The following is a 16898-nucleotide window of genomic DNA, read 5'->3' on the forward strand; positions in this document are numbered from 1 at the left end:
TGAACAAGGAGCAATCGTAACGGATCAGATCTACTAAATAACGATCAAGCGGGGTGCCGCCCCCACACCTGAGATAGGTGTGAGGGCGGCTAGATGCGCAAGGGTTGCACTACGATAGCATGTCTACGCGAAGAACTATGCTAACCCTAACACATCTATGATAACTACGTTGCTCGCCATCAACAAGGCTTCAGTACGAGCAACGCATGAACAACGTGGAGCTTGTGCTGCCTAGATCGCGAGATGCGATCTAGGCAGCATGTTGCTTACCGATAGAAACCCTCGAGATGAAGGAGTTGGCGATGCGCCGAGATTGATTTGGTTGGTTGAACGTTGGTTGTTGTTTATTCCATAAACCCTAGATACATATTTATAGTCCAGGGGACTTTCCAATTCAGGCGTGCACCTAACCGTGCACGGGTAAAACTCTATCTTCTAATTTAAGATGTAATCTACTATAATTAAAGATACACGGGCAATCTAGCCCAAACTCTTCGCACAAGGCCGCTTCAGAGATCTTCCACGTGTAATCTTCCAAGCCCATCTCCCTTACGGCCCACCTCCTGATTTGGCCAAAATCCGGTGATAACAATGGTATAATGGCAACTTTTGGGCTATTATACTTCTTAGTTCACACATAAACTTTAGGTTGGGAAAACCCTCAAGGTTTTACCTTGTTGTAAAAGTTTTTGATAAAACCTTGGGCATGATGTTTTCCCCAAGTGAGGATTTATGAAAGGAAAGGATTTGGTAAAAATGATGAGGATGTGAAAAAGGTTGGGTTTTATGAAAACTTTGGCGCCTAAGTACTCACCCATGACAATTAACTAGCGCAACCACAATATCCAAAGTGGGCACGGGCTTAGTCCGTAGTTTGTTGAATTTGACATGAGATACCTTCACCACTCTCTAGGAGGGTCACGATGACCTCTGACACCGGGTTGCGCTCTAAAGGAGGCAATACACTGCATTAACTTGCAGCCGGACGATTACTGAGGGTCTTCTGTCATGGCGCCGGAGATACGCTCAAAAAGGAGGTATGCTGCCGGGGTGCCGAGAAGGGTTAAGCCCGCAGGGAGGGGCTCATGTTAAGGGAGACAGGCGAAAGACTATGACCGATTATCCGAGTCTCGCATACTTTCGTATGACGATCCGGGGATGATCCCGGCGGATTTATCGGTTCTTGTGGGGAAAGTGCGCAAACTCTGCAGAGTTAAATCTATTCGAATAGCCGCGTCCGCGGTCATGGACGGTTGGATTGGCTGTTGCTTAGCCTGATGTGTTTTGTTTGTGAAAATGTTTGACAAAGGAAAGAAACGGGTTTTGTGTTGGACTACTTGGAGTACTGGTAAAATGGTTGATGACCACAATGAGGTGGTCGGAAAGGAATTGATAAAAATTGGGTCTACCCTTCCTAAGCGTTTATGTCGTGAAAGATCTTCCTAAATTAAGTCTAGTAGTGAGGTCTTAGATATATTCTCTCATCTCCTTCACCCATGAAGTTGAGATGCTAACTCCACTAAAACACTTCTTCTCTTCTACATAACATATTCTTGTTATATAAGTGGTCATTCCCTCTTGATCTCCTAGTTAGTCCTCGGTACCTTGTTCTCCTTGATATGTTACTTTGTAAATGGTTTGCGAGTACAATTCCAAATGTACTCACGGCTTTGTCCCTGGCTATTTACTTGGCCTGACTTGAAGGAGTTCGACAGATGAAGAAGGAGTTGGCGATGTCTATGCGAGCTAGGAACGTCTTCCCAGTCAGTTGCCTGTAGGGTTATGGCAGATGACTTGGGTACTGTGCTGCTGAAGTGATGATGCTACTCTGATGTTTAGTTAGACCCTTCGAGGCTATTATGTAATTATCGGTCATGTGACCATGTTGAAATTTTCTTATTCCGCTTTGTAATTGGATGGTGTAATTTGATATCAGTTCGGTTATGTGTTCACGGCGCACTGATCATGGGATCGTGAACTGTATACATAACAGGGAATTTCGGACCGTTAGTCCGAGGTCCCCACAGAGCTGGTATCAGAGCTATCCTGACTGTAGGAGACCTTAGTTAGCATGGACGTTAGTTAGGAGACAAGTAATTGGAAAAAACTATTTACGAAACAAATTATTTCTTTAGTAGGAAGCATAGCTTCTACTCCTCTTATTTCTACAAAACTTCTAAATTCTTATCTCTCCGCTTTATTAAAATGTTTGAAAATTCTTACTCTATTGTCTCATCCACTTCAAACCCACATGGTTAGACGATGTCCCCAACTCAGACCGGAGACTCAAACTCAAAGATGGATCAATCCCTCGGGAAGACTCGTGTATCTCCAACGACAGCTGTTGAAGATTGGATGCCGACTTAGCCGTGCACATAAAGGGATAAAGGATCATGTCTTTGGTTGTCACCAAAGTCTGTCAGAGAGCTGACCTTGTTCCTCTTTGGACTCGCACCTTCGCAGTCGTCAAGGATCAAGATCTCAATTTCTTGACTAGTTATTTTTAGGCCAGCCACGAGAAGATCTCTACTTCAGAAGCACCTCAACAGCTACCTCTTCGAAGACCTCATGTTTCCGGGATGTCGAGACTAGAAGTTCTACGCAGCCTTCTCCTCCGCCTCAACATCAACGACTCAACACCCGGCCCCTTCACCACCAACTGCTACAAGGATCCAAGTTGAAGCTGATGCTAACGTTATGAAGACGTCAACATATGCGACCAGCCCCAAACCTATAGGATGGATAGGACAAACTCAATCGCTTGGATTGAGCTACCCCGCGCATTAGGAATTTCTGGGTACTTAAAGTACCATGTCTAGTGTGATGATTGCTGATGTCTACGTTCCCCCTCCTTTCCTGTAGACAGTGTTGGGCCTCCAAGAGCAGAGGTTTGTAGAACAGCAGCAAGTTTTCCCTTAAGTGGATCACCCAAGGTTTATCGAACTCAGGGAGGAAGAGGTCAAAGATATCCCTCTCATGCAACCCTGCAACCACAAAGCAAGAAGTCTTTTGTGTCCCCAACACACCAAATAGGTGCACTAGTTCGGCGAAGAGATAGTGAAATACAGGTGGTATGAATAAGTATGAGCAGTAGCAACGGTGCCAGAAAATAGCTTGCTGGCGTGTAGTTGATGGTGGTAGTATTGCAGCAGTAGTAACACGGTGAAACAAGAAACAAGCGATAGTAACGCAGCAGTATTTAGGAACAAGGCCTAGGGATTAGACTTTCACTAGTGGACACTCTCAACATTGATCACATAACAGAATAGATAAATGCATACTCTACACTTTTGTTGGATGATGAACGCATTGCGTAGGATTACACGAACCCTCAATGCCGGAGTTAACAAGCTCCACAATTTGTTCATATTTTAGTAACCTTGTAGTGTAAGATAGATCAACAGACTAAACCAAGTACTAGCATAGCATGCACACTGTCACCTTCATGCATATGTAGGAGGAATAGATCACATCAATATTATCATAGCAATAGTTAACTTCGCAATCTACAAGAGATCATGATCATAGCATAAACCAAGTACTAACACGGTGCACACACTGTCACCTTTACACACGTGCAGGAGGAATAGGACTACTTTAATAACATTGCTAGAGTAGCACATAGATGAATAGTGATACAAAACTCATATGAATCTCAATCATGTAAAGCAGCTCATGAGATTATTGTATTGAGGTACATGGAAGAGAGATGAACCACATAGCTACCGGTACAGCCCTGAGCCTCGATGGAGAACTACTCCCTCCTCATGGGAGCAGCAGCGGTGATGAAGATGGCGGTGGAGATGGCAGCGGTGTCGATGGAGAAGCCTTCCGGGGGCACTTCCCCGCTCCGGCGGCGTGCCGGAACAGAGACTCCTGTCCCCCAGATCTTGGCCTCGCGATGGCGGCGGCTCTGGAAGGTTTCTGTGGTTTTCGTCGAACGCATCAGGGTTTTCGATCCAGGGGCTTTAAATAGGCGAAGAGGCGGCGCAGGAGGGTCGAAGGGGCGACGACACCATAGGGCGGCGCGGCCAGGGCCTGGGCCGCGCCGGCCTATGGTCTGGGGGCCCAGTGCCCCCCCTCTGGTCCTTCTCGGGTGTTCTGGATGCTTCCGGTGAAAATAGGAACTTGGGCGTTGATTTCATCCGATTCCGAGAATATTTCGTTACTAGGATTTCTGAAACCAAAAATAGCAGAAAACAGGAACTGGCACTTCGGCATCTTGTTAATAGGTTAGTTCCAGAAAATGCACGAATATGACATAAAGTGTGCATAAAACATGTAGATAACATCAATAATGTGGCATGGAACATAAGAAATTATCGATACGTCGGAGACGTATCAGCATCCCCAAGCTTAGTTCTGCTCGTCCCGAGCAGGTAAAACGATAACACAGATAATTTCTGGAGTGACATGCCATCATAACCTTGATCATACTATTTGTAAAGCATATGTAATGAATGCAGCGATCAAAACAATGTATATGACATGAGTAAACAAGTGAATCATAAAGCAAAGACTTTTCATGAATAGCACTTCAAGACAAGCATCAATAAGTCTTGCATAAGAGTTAACTCATAAAGCAATAATTCATAGTAAAAGCATTGAAGCAACATAAAAGAAGATTAAGTTTCAGCGGTTGCTTTCAACTTGTAACATGTATATCTCATGGATAATTGTCAACATAGAGTAATATAACAAGTGCAATATGCAAGTATGTAGGAATCAATGCACAGTTCACACAAGTGTTTGCTTCTTGAGGTGGAGAGAAATAGGTGAACTGACTCAACAATAAAAGTAAAAGAATGGTCCTCGTAAAGGAAAAGCATCGATTGCTATATTTGTGCTAGAGCTTTGATTTTGAAAACATGAAACAATTTTGTCAACGGTAGTAATAAAGCATATGTATCATGTAAATTATATCTTACAAGTTGCAAGCCTCATGCATAGTATACTAATAGTGCCCGCACCTTGTCCTAATTAGCTTGGACTACCGGATCATCGCAATGCACATGTTTTAACCAAGTGTCACAAAGGGGTACCTCTATGCCGCCTGTACAAAGGTCTAAGGAGAAAGCTCGCATTTTGGATTTCTCGCTATTGATTATTCTCAACTTAGACATCCATACCGGGACAACATAGACAACAGATAATGGACTCCTCTTTTATGCATAAGCATGTAACAACAATTAATAATTTTCTCATTTGAGATTGAGGATATATGTCCAAAACTGAAACTTCCACCATGGATCATGGCTTTAGTTAGCGGCCCAATGTTCTTCTCTAACAATATGCATGCTTAACCATAAGGTGGTAGATCGCTCTTACTTCAAACAAGACGGACATGCATAGCAACTCACATGATATTCAACAAAGAATAGTTGATGGCGTCCCCAGAAACATGGTTATCGCACAACAAGCAACTTAATAAGAGATAAAGTGCATAATTACATATTCAATACCACAATAGTTTTTAAGCTATTTGTCCCATGAGCTATATATTGCAAAGGTGAATGATGGAATTTTAAAGGTAGCACTCAAGCAATTTACTTTGGAATGGCGGAAAATACCATGTAGTAGGTAGGTATGGTGGACACAAATGGCATAGTGGTTGGCTCAAGTATTTTGGATGCATGAGAAGTATTCCCTCTCGATACAAGGTTTAGGCTAGCAAGGTTATTTGAAACAAACACAAGGATGAACCGGTGCAGCAAAACTCACATAAAAGACATATTACAAACATTATAAGAATCTACATCGTCTTCCTTGTTGTTCAAACTCAATACTAGAAATTATCTAGACCTTAGAGAAACCAAATATGCAAACCAAATTTTAGCATGCTCTATGTATTTCTTCATTAATGGGTGCAAAGCATATGATACAACAATTGCCAAGTATCACATTACCCAAGATATTTATAGCAATTACTACATGTATCATTTTCCAATTCCAACCATATAACAATTTAACGAAGAAGAGACTTCGCCATGAATATTATGAGCTAAGAACACATGTGTTCATACGAACCAGCGGAGCGTGTCTCTCTACCACACAAGCATGATGTAATCCAATTTATTCAAACACAAACAAAAACAAAAACAAACCGACGCTCCAAGCAAAGCACATAAGATGTGATGGAATAAAAATATAGTTTCAGGGGAGGAACCTGATAATGTTGTCGATGAAGAAGGGGATGCCTTGGGCATCCCCAAGCTTAGACGCTTGAGTCTTCTTGATATATGCAGGGGTGAATCACCGGGGCATCCCCAAGCTTAGACTTTTCACTCTTCTTGATCGTAGTATATCATCCTCCTCTCTTGATCCTTGAAAACTTCCTCCACACCAAACTCGAAACAAACTCATTAGAGGGTTAGTGCATAATCAAAAAATCACATGTTCAGAGGTGACACAATCATTCTTAACACTTCTGGACATTGCCTAAAGCTACTGGAAGGTAATGGAACAAAGAAATCCACCCAACACAGCGAAAGAAGCAATGCGAAATAAAAGGCAGAATCTGTCAAAACAGAACAGTCCGTAAAGATGAATTTTAAAATGGCACCAGACTTGCTCAGATGAAAATTCCCAAATTGAATGAAAGTTGCGTACATATCTGAGGATCACTCACGTAAATTGGCATAATTTTCTGAGTTACCTACAGATAATTTTTCCCAGATCCGTGACAGCAAAGAAAACAGTTTCTGCGCTGTAATCCAAATCTAGTATTGACTTTACTATCAAAGACTTTACTTGGCACAACAAAACACAAAACTAAGATAAGGAGAGGTTGCTACAGTAGTAAACAACTTCCAAGACACAAATATAAAATAAAGTACTGTAGCAAAATAACACATGGGTTATCTCCCAAGAAGTTCTTTCTTTATAGCCGTTAAGATGGGCTCAGCAGTTTTAATGATGCACTCGCGAGAAATAGTATTTGAAGCAAAAGAGAGCATCAAGAGGCAAATTCAAAACACATTTAAGTCTAACATGCTTCCTATGCATAGGAATCTTGTAAATAAACAAGTTCATGAAAAGCAAAGTAACAAGCATAGGAAGATAAAACAAGTATAGCTTCAAAAATTTCAGCACATAGAGAGGTGTTTTAGTAACATGAAAATTTCTACAACCATATTTTCCTCTCTCATAATAACTTTTAGTAGTGTCATGAGCAAACTCAACAATATAACTATCACATAAAGCATTCTTATCATGAGTCTCATGCATAAAATTATTACTACTCCCAACATAAGCATAGTTATTCTTATTAATTGTAGTAGGAGCAAATTCAACAAAGTAGCTATCATTATTATTCTCATCAAGTGTAGGAGGCATAGTATTATCATCATAAAAATTACTCTCCATAGTAGGCGGCACTAAAAGACCAATATCATTATAATAATCATAAATAGGAGGCAAAGTATCATCAAAGAAAATTTTCTCCTCAATGCTTGGGGGACTAAAAAGATCATGAAAACCAGCTTCCCCAAGCTTAGAACTTTCTATATCATTATCAACAATGGTGTTCAAAGCGTTCATACTAATATTACTACCAGCATGCAAATAAGATTCCATAGGTTTTTTAATTTTCGCATCAAACAATCCATGTTTTAAATCAGGAAATAGAATAAGAAGATCATTCTTGTCCATTATGCCAAACTAGTGTAAACAAGAAACAAAAAGATGCAATTGCAGGATCTAAAGGAAATAGCTTCGAGTACTTACGGCGCCGGGAAATAGCTTAGTAGCCGAGATCCGGAGTGTGAGTACCTGACATAGGCATCCCAAATGGGCCTGCCGAAGATAGTACTCGGGGTTTACTGAAGGCCCACTACCCGAAGAATAAGAAGATTCGAGAGCCCAAGATATATTAAGGAAAGTTAAGAGTTGTAATAGGAAGTGTTATTTGTAATCTGGCGGGATGAGTTAGAAACCGTCCCGGACTCTGTAACTTGTATCGCACGAATCCCTCGGCTCCACCTCCTATATAAAGGGGGAGTCGAGGGACGAAGAAAGGATCGAATCATTGTCTGCAAACCCTAGTTTTCCTAATCGTCGAGTACTTTTCGGCTGAAACCTTCGAGATCTACTTGCCCTCTACTTCTAACTAAACCCTAGCCTACAATCCATAGGCATTGACAAGTCGATACCTTGTCAATTGGCGTCGTCCGTGGGGACTAGAGGCGTAAGGATCTGATCTCGATGGCACGTTCAAGATCTTCGACATCGTCAACTGCAAGCAACACAATGGATCGAGGTAAACAGATCGCTGCTGGTCTTGTCGATTTTGTTCCTCACCCACCCTCCCATTTGGATGCATATGTGTATCTGGCGGAGCCCATGGAGATGACGTTCGGAAGGTTTCACTTTCGCGTCGAGAAGGAAGGATCGTATCGTGTCGAGGTTCCGATTTCGTCGGGATCGTCGGAGGTCGATTCCGATTTTTCAAGCTATACATCGTCAACCGAGTCAGGAGAAGAAGAAACTTCGGCGACACGCTACGTCAGCACCAGAGCAAGAGAGAAACTCGCCAAGATCTTCAACGACATGTCGTTTGAGTCATCTGCGGGCTCATATATAAGCGATGGCTCAAGCGATGTCGACAGTTACGACTTCATCGACAAATCTATCACAGTGGGCAAGGTCTTCATTAATCTCAATGATGATGTCACCAAACCAAACATAGTTCTGAGTACAAAGCATCATCAGATTTATGCCATTGAAGATCAAGAGGAAACATCTGAGGCTTTCGACGATTTGGGAAATCCATACGTCGATCCCTCCAATCTGCGACAAGGCCTGGGCAACAAATACGTCGGGCCAGAGCCGCGAGATAGAGTTCAACTTTCACAAGCAGCGTGGGACAGAGCCGCGAGAGCTATGAACGGTACAGAACCAATGGCTACCACGGCCACACCAGAGGAATTACAAGCATATCAATATAAGCTCGCACGAGCTGCCAGGGAATTGGAAAAACAGACAGCTGAGTTGAACAGGAGAAAGGAGGCAGCCTCTGCATCCAGCAGGAGAAGGGCAGATCTAAGTCGACAATCTAGAACTTCGGGTGATAGCCACAGGGAGGCGTGGAACAGAGCAAGATCAAGGCTGCAACACATACCCGAAGCAGAAAGAGAACACTTGGTCGAAAACCTCGACATGTCCTTCATGTCGATAGATACAAGAGGAAACATCATCCCTAAGACACCAGAAGCTGGGTATATGGCGACACATGCTTTTATCCTTGCATCTAAACCACCTCCAGGTGATCCAAGGGAAACATTGTACAATATGGCGGTAGCAGGAGTTGGAGCTATGGGGACAGCGTTTGTATCAACGCCTCCCGAAGGAGCGGCAAGGCAAAATAGTCCACGACCTGCAGCAGCAACAGCGGCAGCACCTGAAGGACCAAGTGGAGCAAGAGACACAGCAGCACAAGCAAGGGTCGACAGAGCGCGGCAAAGCAGAAGGGATCATCGGCAATCTCCAGAGCTTAACGACGAAGATATGTGCGGCTTACCATGCTTCACGAGGAGAGTCCGAAAAACTCGAGTCCCCTCAGGATTCAAGTTACCCGATAATTTCAAAAAGTTCGACAGCCTTCAAGATCCAGAGGATTGGCTAGTCGACTACCTGGAGACGGTGAAGCTCACAGGAGGAACCAGGGCAACAGCTATGCAAAGCATCCAGGTGCATTTGAGTGGAGCCGCACGATCTTGGATTAAGAAACTCACTCCAGGATCCGTCGACAGCTGGGAAAGTTTCGAGGACGTGTTCGTCAAGAACTTCAGATCCACGTGCAAAAAACCTGCGTCGTTAGAGGAGCTGAGAGCATGTCGACAAAAGCCAGATGAGCCAATGAGAAAGTACATCCAAAGGTGGAATATCATCAAAAACTCGGCAGAAAATATATCTGACGAGAGAGCAATAGATGCGTTTGTCGCAGGAATCAGGCGTGGAGATTTTGTCGAGGACTTGGGAAGGACCAATCCAAAGACAGTATCTGCGTTAATGGAGATAGCAAACAAATGGGCAGATGGAGAAGATGCTGTCTACAACAAACGGCACAGGTCGCCAGAGGAGGACCGTGGTCGAAATTATCAACCGAGGCGACGATTTCCTCGACAGTACCCGAATTATGACGCTCCAGGACAAATTTCAGCAGGTTTTCGAGCAAACACAGGAGGAGACAACAGAGATGATTATCAGAGAAGCAGTGAACAGCGAGGTGATAATAGGGTTGATTCTCGCAACAACAGGCAAAATAGCGGGCCAAGGTTCCCAAGGCCTTTCGTGTCCCCTGAAGAGATGATGAACGGGCCGTGTCAGATGCACTTTTTTCTCGATAGCAACGGTAAAAGACAGTCAGGGCACCTGCAGAAAGACTGTCGAAATTTTCAGGCAATGTTGCGGTATGCAGAAAACGCTAACGCGCGAGCAACACAGAGAAATCCTCGAGAACCAAGAAGCGAGATTCACCTGCCACCACCTCCCGCGATTACAGACGACAATCGACACCAGCTCAGAATAGCGGCAGCACCCCCACCACCACCTTACGTTGATCCCAACTCTCATGGGGCGGTGTCGATGATTCAGAAGGCAAGGCCGTCAAATAGAGCTCAGAAAGTAATCTCACGACAAGTGTTTATGGCAGAAAAAATGCCTCCACCAACTGTCGAGTATCTTAATTGGTCAGGGCAAGATATTGGCTTCACAATAGCAGATCATCCGCAACAAGTTCCTCGACCAGGGCAGTCAGCACTTATTCTACCAGCAGTTATTGCGGGGTTTGATGTTTCTCGGGTGTTCATAGACGGCGGCAGCAGCTTAAACCTCATGTATGCAGACACACTGAGGAAGATGAACATATCCTTAGCAAACCTGAAGCCAACAGACACAAGGTTCCACGGTATCACACCAGAGAAGCCAAATTATCCATTGGGGAAAATTAATCTCGACGTTCAGTTTGGAACCCGAGAAAATCATAGAATCGAGAGGCTGGAATTTGAAGTCGTAGATTTTCCATCGCAGTACCACGCTTTGTTGGGACGACCAGCATATGCCAGATTCATGGCGGTGCCACATTATACATACCTGTTATGGAGGCTGCCTGGACCAAGGGGACCAATCACAGTCAAAGGAAGCTTCGCTTTAGCCGATAAATGCGACAAGGATTTTCATCGGCTATCAGAAACTTTCGGGATGCAAGCAGAGTATTTGGCGTCCAAAAGCATGACTGATTATGACGTGCTGCCAGATGTTGGAAGGCCAAATAAAGAATCAACTTTCAACACTGAGAGAAATTCCAAGGAGGTGCAGATTCACCCGACAGACCCGAAAAAGACGACGTCCATTGCAACAAATATGGATATCGCATAGGAAAGCGCGCTCGTCAAGTTCCTCCGTGAGCACTGGAAAATCTTCGCATGGTGTCCAGCTGACATGCCAGGAGTACCCAGGGAACTTGCCGAGCACCACCTCAACTTAGATCCTCTCGCGAGACCAATCAAACAACCCTTGCGGCGTTTCTCGGAACCAAACCGCAAATCTATGTTATCAGAAATAAATCGACTTGAGGAAGCTGGTTTTATCAAAGAGATATCTACAGAAGCCACATGGGTAGCTAACCCAGTGATGGTGCCGAAGAAACACACGACAGTCCTTCGCAGGTGCGTCGACTTTACGTGTCTCAATAAACATTGTCCTAAGGATCACTTTCCCCTCCCAAGGATCGATCAAATCATCGACTCCACGGCAGGCTGTGAACGTCTTTCCTTTTTGGATGCATACTCTGGTTATAACCAGATCAGATTAAAAGAAGATGATGAAGCCAAAACAGCGTTTATTACACCTTACGGCGTGTTCTGCTATAAGACAATGCCCTTTGGTCTAAAAAATGCGGGAGCAACATATCAGAGGATGATGCAGAAATGTTTAGCGACACAGATTGGGAAAAACGTGCAAGTATACATTGATGATGTCGTCATAACGTCAAAAAAGGGGGCAACACTAATCGAGGATCTCAAGGAAACTTTTGACAACCTCGACAAATTTTGCCTCAAGCTGAACCCGACGAAGTGTTCTTTTGGCGTCCCAGCAGGAGAACTTCTGGGGTTTCTGGTCTTAGCAAGAGGGATTGAAGCAAATCCCGACAAAATACAAGCTATAGTAACAATGAGGAAGCCAACAAAGTTGAAAGAGATACAGCAGCTAACCGGGCGAGTCGCAGCATTGAGCAGATTCGTCGCCAGGCTAGGAGAAAAAGCGTTACCATTTTACGCTTTGATAAAGCAAGGAGATAAATTCCAATGGAACGAAGAGGCCGATAGAGCTTTCGAGGATTTAAAGCGCAAAATCTCGACACCACCAATTCTGGTGGCGCCAAAGGAAAAGGAACCTCTCTTGCTGTATATTGCAGCCACACCTCAAGTGGTTAGCACGGTGCTAGTTGTCGAAAGAGAAGAAGAAGGAAAAATCCATGGAGTGCAAAGGCCAGTATACTTCGTGAGCGAAGTTCTGTCGCCTTCAAAACAAAGGTACCCTCAGTACCAAAAGCTAGCATATGGAGTGTTCACAACAGCACGAAAATTGCGCCACTATTTCTCGGCACACCCGATCATAGTGGTCAATGAAGCTCCCTTGTCAAATATACTAAACAATCCAGAGGCTATGGGTCGTGTCTCCCTTTGGGGAATAGAACTTTCCCCTCGGGACATCACGTATGAAAAAAGAAAAGCAATCAAGTCGCAAGTTCTGCCAGACTTCATCGCAGAGTGGATGGAGCTGCAAAACACAGGACCCCCAGACTTGTCGAGAACATGGACCATGAACTTTGATGGGTCCAAGAGACTAGAAGGAGCTGGCGCAGGAGTAGTACTTATATCACCTGAAGGCGACAAGTTAAAATATGTCCTTCGGATAACGTTCCCTAACGCATCCAATAACGAAGCGGAATATGAAGCTCTCATACACGGGATGAAGATGGCGAAAGCTTGCGGCGCAACTCGACTAAAAATCTTTGGCGACTCACAATTGGTGGCTCAGCAAGTTATGAACCAATGTGACGCAGTCAATGATAGCATGATGGCATACAAGGAGGTGTATAACGAGCTCGAGAAGTTGTTCGATGGATGCGAAGTAAATCATATTAGTAGACTGAGCAACGACGAAGCCGACGTTCTTGCAAACATCGGGTCGCAATGCCTCGCAGTCCCGCCAGGTGTATTCTGGGAAGAGATAACAGAGAGATCCACCAATTTAACAAAATCAAAAAAGAAGGAGAAGAAACCCTCGGGGGCTATCAAGGAAAAGCAAGAGGAAGAAGAGGAAGATCAAGACCTGGTCATGGTGATACAGATACCATGGATGCAGACGTTCATATCGTACATCCTCAGGAAAGAAATACCCGATGATCCAGTTGAGGCAAGGCGAGTAATTCGACGCTCCAAAGCTTTCACGGTGATTAAAGGCGACTTGTACAAGCGGAGTATTTCAGGCGTCCTGCAAAGGTGTGTCACACCCGAAGAAGGAAGAATAATTCTGAAGGATGTACACGAAGGAATATGTGGCCACCACGCAAGTAGTCGAGCTATTGCAGCCAAGGTATTTCGAGCAGGATTCTACTGGTTGACAGCAATCGAGGACGCCAAGGAAATAGTAAGAACTTGCGATGCGTGTCAAAGGTTCGCCGCAAAACCTCACTCTCCAGCAGCAGAACTAACACCAATACCATTGTCGTGGCCCTTTGCCCAATGGGGACTTGATATGGTGGGCAAGTTACACAAATCCTGGCCAGGAGGAAAGGAGTATATGCTAGTAGCTGTCGATAAATTTACAAAGTGGATAGAAGCAAAGCCGATAAATTCACCAGACGGAGCATCTGCAGTAAAATTCATAAAAGGCCTCGTCTTCAGATTTGGAGTGCCCCACAGCATCGTCACAGACAATGGCAGTAACTTCACATCCACCAAATTCAAAGATTATTGCAAAGAAGTGGGTATCAAGTTGCACTTTGCGTCAGTTGCACACCCTCAAACCAATGGGCAAGTCGAGAAAGCCAATGGCATCATCTGCAATGGCATCAAAAAACGCTTGTTGGGACCACTGGAAAAAGCTCGACATACCTGGCCAGAAGAACTACCAAGTGTGTTGTGGAGCATCCGAACAACACCAAATACGGCGACACAAGAGACCCCATTTTTTCTGGTCCATGGAGCAGAGGTAGTACTGCCAATAGAAATAGAGCACGACTCCCCCAGAGTCACAGAATATAATGAAGAAACTTCTAAGACATCGTTGGAAGATGACGTCGACGCACTCGACGAAGCTCGAGATGAAGTACTATCAAGGGTAACCAAATACCAACAGGACTTGAAGAATTACCACAGTCGACATTTGCGGCCGAGGTCTTTTCAAGTGGGAGACCTAGTTCTTCGTCTCACGCAAAAAAGTCATGAAAAACTCGAGTCACCATGGCTTGGCCCTTACATTGTCACGGAAGTAATCGGAGGAGGAGCATACAGGATAAAGGACAAGAAAACAGGGGTGGAGGAGCAAAACCCCTGGAACGTGGCGCAACTCAGGCGGTTCTACGCCTAGAGCCGAAATATAGTCCTTGTAAAACTTCAATGTACTGAAACGCCCGCGAGTTTTCAGACGCACTCTTTTCCTTTTTCGGGGCACCGAGTGGGGCCGGGAAAGGTTTTTAATGAGGCGGGCTCGCGGTGCTGCAATATAATAAAGATAGTGTTCATATAACTTTTCTTTATCGACATGCTCAAAGTTTCCAAACCGATGAATTTCAATATAGTTCATCGAAAAAGAAAAACCTCGCCTTGGTATTAAAATACCTCGTGAGCTAATAAAAATACAAAATAGCACTCAATAAAGAAGCTCGGGGGCTGATACTCGCCATAAATACAATGCCTTGGTTCAAAACCTCGCAATATACAAATACAGTAAATAGCCACCGAAATACTCGGGGGCTAGACAAATATAGAAATATGATGATCGCTTCACAATATAATCAAAGTCATGGGTTACAAAGAAGAGTTATCTACAAAAGGACAATAATTACTCATGATTCAGTATGTCATCAAGGGTAACTCTGTTTTCTTCAGGGGCAGCGCCAAGAAAGTCAGCATAATGACCATCGGCAAAAAAGTCGGCATCCATCCGAAGAAGGTCTTCAATCATCTCTTCGGCTATAGACGAAATCTTCGTGTTAATTCGGTCGACACCAACTCTTCGACGCCTTACCTTCTCATAAACTTTCGCAACAACTTGGGTCAGGTCAAGCTTCGGGTGGCAAATCTGAAGCATGATAAGGGCAAATCTAGCGCCAGCTACAAGTTGAGCTTTGACAAAATCATGGATCCTGTGGGCATCCTTGAATTTCTCCATTAACTCGGGAAGAGTTTTTGGTTGAACGTTCCGAGGAAACATGGAGTTATAAACCATAAACAGGGTCTTGGTACAGAAGTCAAGGAAGTCGTGAGTTTGAGAGGTGCGATCCTGAAATCTAACAATCTGGCGGGTCCTCTCTGGGGTAGCCCAAAACAGAGAACCATGGTCAAGGGAAAGGTTAACAAGGAGGTTCGTCCTAGAATTTACCCTTTCTTCCTCGGCAGCAGCATCAGTAAAGGAACCTATTAATAGAAACCTTTAAGAGAAATAGCATGAAGATAAAAGATATCGGAGGATGAAACAAGCATACCCGACATACCTGCACTGGCTTCATTCATTAACTCGAGCATGAAATTTTCTCGAGTAGTCGCCTTTTCCGCCTCGGAAGCAGCAATCTCCTTAGCAGCCACGGCCTCGCAAGCTTGCTGAAGTGCAATTTTTTCGGCCTCAGATGACTTATGAGACTTTTCCATCATCACAAGTGTTTGTTTCTTCGCATACTGAAGTTGCTGTCGAAGTTCATCCAGTTCTTGCGACAAGGTATCTTCGACAGGTGCAGAATCAGCAAAAGCTCTCCTCGAGCGAGAAGAAGAAGGCGAAATATTGGAAGGAGCGGAAGACGGAGTATAGTTATCAAATATCAACTGAAATTTAGACAAGACAACATCAAACAACAAGCAAAGATAGAGTTTTCATTAATCTCTCGGAATAATTACAAAGGCATTACAGTGGAGCTAAGGAAGTACGTGTCGCCAAACGACTACTTTGGCGACAAGAGCAAAAGGAACATAGAAAGAAAAATAAAGGGGCATGCAACTAGACCTCCGGCCTTGATGAGCTAGGAGTCGACGCTGGTCTGATCCCGAGATAGGCCAAGATCTTCTTCGAGTTAGGCTTGGCTGCCTTAATCAGCGACCTCCATCTTGATTGCTCTATCTGCTCGGTGTCGCCAACTTTCGTCCAATCAACAGCTTGTTGACTGTCAGCAACCAAAGCGACAGTGCTTTCGACGGCAATTTTCATATTTTCTTGGCGCATCTTCAGTCCAAGGTCTTCTGATGAATTGAACATCTTGGCAAGGTTAAGGAAAGTCGAGGGCTCCTCTTTCTTCGGGAAGAAGTAGGGGAACAACGCTGACAATCCTGCATTAGCATTCGCCACGCCTTCACGAATTTCGGACCCATGCAGCTCCAGATAGGAAAGTGCGTCAAGGAGAGGGTCATCGACAGGATTCTCCAGATCAAAATCTTGGTTTGTTTGATCTGCCAAGAAAACAAAACGTTGGTCAAACAACAAGAAATAGCGGCTCTCATAAAAATAGAAGGGATCAATAATATTACTGTAAGTGCGTCGACTTTGTGATTTCAGGCGCTTGAGGATCCCCTGTTCACGAGAAGCTTGTGCAGCTTTGTGCTCGTTTAAGGCAGATGCAGCATCCTCAAGTTTTTTCTGCAGTTCCTCGACACTAGCAGCTTTTGCTTTGGCTTCATCGGCCT

Source organism: Lolium perenne, unplaced genomic scaffold (genome assembly GCF_019359855.2).
Source record: "Lolium perenne isolate Kyuss_39 unplaced genomic scaffold, Kyuss_2.0 unplaced43, whole genome shotgun sequence".
Taxonomy (NCBI): domain Eukaryota; kingdom Viridiplantae; phylum Streptophyta; class Magnoliopsida; order Poales; family Poaceae; genus Lolium; species Lolium perenne.